Below are 5,176 nucleotides of genomic sequence, written 5' to 3'. Positions count from 1 at the left end.
TCGGTTACAAAACATGATCATCTCATACAATAAAATATAGCATCACGTCTTGACCATATCACATCACAACATGCCCTGCAAAAAAATGTTTGACGTCCTCTACTTTGTTGTTGCAAATTTTACGTGGCTGCTACGGGCTTAGCAAGAACCGTTCTTACCTACGCATCAAAACCACAACGATAGTTTGTCAAGTTGGTGTTGTTTTAACCTTCGCAAGGACCGGGCGTACCCACACTCGGTTCAACTAAAGTTGGAGAAACTAACACCCGCCAGCCACCTGTGTGCAAAGCACGTCGGTAGAACCAGTCTCGCGTAAGCGTACGCGTAATGTCGGTCCGGGCCGCTTCATCCAACAATACCGCCGAACCAAAGTATGACATGCTGGTAAGCAGTATGACTTGTATCGCCCACAACTCACTTGTGTTCTACTCGTGCATCTAACCTCAACGCATAAAACCTAGGCTCGGATGCCACTGTTGGGGAATGCAGTAATTTCAAAAATTTCCTACGCACACGCAAGATCATAGTAATGCATAGCAACAAGAGGGGAGAGTGTTGTCCACGTACCCTCGTAGACCGATAGTGGAAGTGTTATAACAACGCGGTTGATGTAGTCGTACGTCTTCACGGCCCGACCGATCAAGCACCGAAACTACGGCACAACCGAGTTCTAGCACACGTTCAGCTCGATGACGATCCCCGGACTCCGATCCAGCAAAGTTTAGGGGAAGAGCTTCGTCAGCACGACGGCATGGTGACGATCTTGATGTTCCACCATCGCAGGGCTTCGCCTAAGCACCGCTACAGTATTATCGAGGTGGACTATGGTGGAGGGGGGCACCGCACACGGCTAAGAGATCCAAGGGATCAATTGTTGTTGTGTCTATGGGGTGCCCCCTGCCCCCGTATATAGAGGAGAGGAGGGGGAGAGGGCCGGCCCCTATGGCGCGCCCTGGAGGAGTCCTACTCCCACCGGGAGTAGGATTCCCCCCCTTCCAAGTAGTAGGAGTAGGACTCAAGGAAGGAGGAGAGGGAAGGGAAGGAAGGAGGGGGCGCAGCCCTTCCCCCTAGTCCAATTCGGACTAGGCCTTGGGCAGCCCCTCTCTCTTTCCCGTATGGCCCAATAAGGCCCAATACTTCTCCCCGGCGAATTCCTGTAACTCTCCGGTACTTCGAAAAATACCCGAATCACTCGGAACCATTCCGAACTCCGAATATAGTCGTCCAATATATCGATCTTTACGTCTCGACCATTTCGAGACTCCTAGTCATATCCCCGATCTCATTCGGGACTCCGAACACCTTCGGTACATCAAAACTCATAAACTCATAATATAACTGTCATCGAAACCTTAAGCGTGCGGACCTACGGGTTCGAGAACAATGTAGACATGACCGAGACATGTCTCCGGTCAATAACCAATAGCGGAACCTGGATGCTCATATTGGCTCCCACATATTCTACGAAGATCTTTATCGGTCAGACCGCATAACAACATACGTTGTTCCCTTTGTCATCGGTATGTTACTTGCCCGAGATTCGATCGTCGGTATCCAATACCTAGTTCAATCTCGTTACCGGCAAGTATCTTTACTCGTTACGTAATGCATCATTCCGTAACTAACTCATTAGCAACATTGCTTGCAAGGCTTATAGTGATGTGCATTACCGAGTGGGCCCAGAGATACCTCTCCGACAATCGGAGTGACAAATCCTAATATCGAAATACGCCAACCCGACATGTACCTCCGGGGACACCTGTAGAGATCCTTTATAATCACCCAGTTACGTTGTGACGTTTGGTAGCACACAAAGTGTTCCTCCAGTAAACGGGAGTTGCATAATCTCATAGTCATAGGAACATGTATAAGTCATGAAGAAAGCAGTAGCAACCTACTAAACGATCAAGTGCTAAGGCTAACGGAATGGGTCAAGTCAATCACATCATTCTCCTAATGATGTGATCCCCTTAATCAAATGACAACTCTTTTGTCCATGGCCAGGAAACATAACCATCTTTGATAAATGAGCTAGTGAAGTAGAGGCATACTAGTGACACTATGTTTGTCTATGTATTCACACATGTATTATGTTTCCGGTTAATACAATTCTAGCATGCATAATAAACATATCATGATATAAGGAAATAAATAATAACTTTATTATTGCCTCTAGGGCATATTTCCTTCAGCTGCAACATCACCTGACCCACAAAACACCCCAACTCTAGCAGACTCTAGCCCTACTACACTGGTCATTTCTGATGCCCCATCTCAGCAGACCCCAACTACAGCAAACAGTATGATTATGCCAGTTGACATAGCACCAGTTCTACGATGCAAAACCCCCATTCCAGCAAAGAGTACACCAAATCCAGTTGCCAAATCCCTTTTTGAACCAGAGAGAGCCTCAATTGTAGCAAATAGGACCCATGTTCCATTTCTTCCCAGTTTAGAAGACGAAGCTTATGTTGTTGTCAGGAACTTTGTGCGCATATTTCCTTCACGGAAAGATTATACCGCAGACACAGAACAATTTCCAGTCTTCCTCCGCAACTTATGCGTAAGTAATGTACTAATGTTATTCATGGTCATTACTGCATATGTTTCTGCTGACAGAAGACACAAGATTTCATTCTTTTAAATAGGCGAGGAGCAAACTGGATTGTGAAGACGAGCAAGGGTTGGTTGCGCTTTTCGAGCACTCGTTGATGAAGTATTGTTCCTAACTGAGGCAAGCGCACTTCAATGGCAAGCCTCTGAACGAAATTTCTGTAAAGTCTCCGGTGCTACATTTATCCGACGGTGACTGGAATAATCTTGTTACACATTGGTCTCGGCTGCAGCGTAAGGTACTGTCTATGATATCACATCACAATTTGAACTACATTTCTGCATTTGCCTTAATGTCTCACTTATACGAAAACTGTTAGCAGAAGAACATTCGTTCTCAAGGGACCACAGAATCTCACAACTATACTGCACACTGCATTGCTCTTATGAGTACCTCTTGCCCTGTATGACCATACTTACTTTCATAGTTGTTTGATTATGTAGCATCACTGCACATGTTAGCCTCGTAATCGTCCATTTGGTGGACATTATAAGATCCGTATGGACTCTTACATAAATTTATAATCAACCCAATGCTTTTGAAGCGGTTTAGCTCTGTAGTCCTTTTGTAAGGACTGAATGTGGTCTATCACTGTACTTACAGTAACAGCTACTCCCTCCGTCCCATAATATAAGAACCTTTTGTACAGTACACCAGTGTTCAAAACACTCTTGTATTATGGGAAGAGGGATTGGTTCATTGTGTAGCGTTGTGCATCTTATCTCCCTCGCCCACCATTTACTAAAAAAGATCAGATCTATATTTAATCTTACCAACAAGTAGAATACACAGACAATGCCAGTGCAGAAGTGTAGCCCATTGCTCTTGTCAGTACATTTTGTCCTATAATGCTTGTACTTCCAGGGATTGCTAGTTGATTATGTAGCATCAATCTGCATCTTATCTTCATTATCCTCTATCCCTTCCAGTATTATCATATCTATAATTACTCTCTACAAAATCTAGACTACAGGCAAGGCTTATGAAGAAGATTTTGTGCTGAAATTCTTGAGTTATCCTTCCCTTGACATGGAGAAGGGCATCATAAAGCTGATGTTAACTGTTAATGTAAGTCAGTCCTTCTAAAGCATTTATCCTCAACTGCTGTTTAATTTGCTCATACTCCCTATCATTTACTGTTGTTTAGTTTGCTGTTTCTACCAAAATGCATGTTCGCAAGAACCGTAAGTTCTAAGTTTTACTTGTAAAACCAAATTCCTTATTCATACCATGCACATTAATTAATACTCCCTATATGTATGCTTGTTTTTGTGGATCTATAATCCAGTGTGTGGTGAAGCAGCCCACGTTTTGCACCTTATCATCTCCTGTTTTATCTTACTGGTGTGGATGATGATATGAACAACATGCCATGCACATTAACCAAAATAGATACAATGTTTTTCTTTGCCCTTCATCTATGCTTGTTATGTTGACATGGTAATCCAGTAGTGTGGCGAAGCTCCCCGCATTATGAACAATGCCAAATTATGCTATTGATATTTTAAACTTACTCTTTACTTTCTAATTTGAAATTGGATGGAATTGACAGCACAGTTATCATCTTTGTTTATACACGTGCAAAACCTGTCATCTCTCTACTTTCTCTCAGGGTGATATGCCTGATGGCATGCAGAAGTCTGCTGAAGGCTGTGAGACAAACCCAACATATATTGTGATGAGGACAACAATACCATTGTTACACCCACAGCCCCTACTGCTACATATACGGGACCAATTACTAGAGCTCGCGCACGCGAATTAAATTATCAGGTACTTTCGTTTCTTGGTAATGATTCTAATGTTCATGAGAATATGATGCTGCCTAAATTGGATACATTTGTTTTGCTTACAAATGAAGGGCCTAGCTTGGAGAAGGATGAACATTGGAGCAACAACAAGCATGGAGATGATGCCATGCGCAAGGGGAACAAGAACGGAGTTACAAGTGATGATTTCAGGACTTTGAAGCCACCATAATGGGTGCATGAAGCCTTGGACGAAATATACAAGATGCCACTTCATAAATTTCGTCCCGAGGCTATTCTAGGTGCTGCGTCACCTTATTATTGGGCCAGGCCCTTGTAATTTCGAAATACATAAGTATAGGCTATTTTTAGAGTCCGTATGTGTGGGGAAACAAGAGATAGGGTTGATTTCGGACCCCTCCATCAAGGGCCACGAAATCCCCCCCCCCTCTTCCTCCATATATACAGCCCTTAGGGCACCGTTTAGACTTTGGGTTTTGTTTAGATTAAAGTTCACCATAGCTGCAACTTCGCGTACTTCATTTGTGTTCAATGACCAGACAAAGGCGTCACAGAACCCCACCGTGATCAATTAAGCTTTCATCTTATATTCGCAATATCCAGATTGCAATCTCAGTTTCTTGCTTGTTCTTCGTTTGCTCGCAGGAAACAGACCCTCGTGGTCAGGTTGATCGTGCTCCGGTGTGGTCAATAACCTCTCGGAGTTGGTTTAGCGATTGCTAAGGCGCGACGTCCTCGCACGTTCGTAGTCGGATCGTCAAAGTCGACTTCCACCAAAGCGATATCCATCATC

The sequence above is a fragment of the Triticum aestivum genome, chromosome 4A, assembly GCF_018294505.1.
Source record: "Triticum aestivum cultivar Chinese Spring chromosome 4A, IWGSC CS RefSeq v2.1, whole genome shotgun sequence".
Classification (NCBI taxonomy): domain Eukaryota; kingdom Viridiplantae; phylum Streptophyta; class Magnoliopsida; order Poales; family Poaceae; genus Triticum; species Triticum aestivum.
This window is presented reverse-complemented; position numbering follows the sequence as displayed.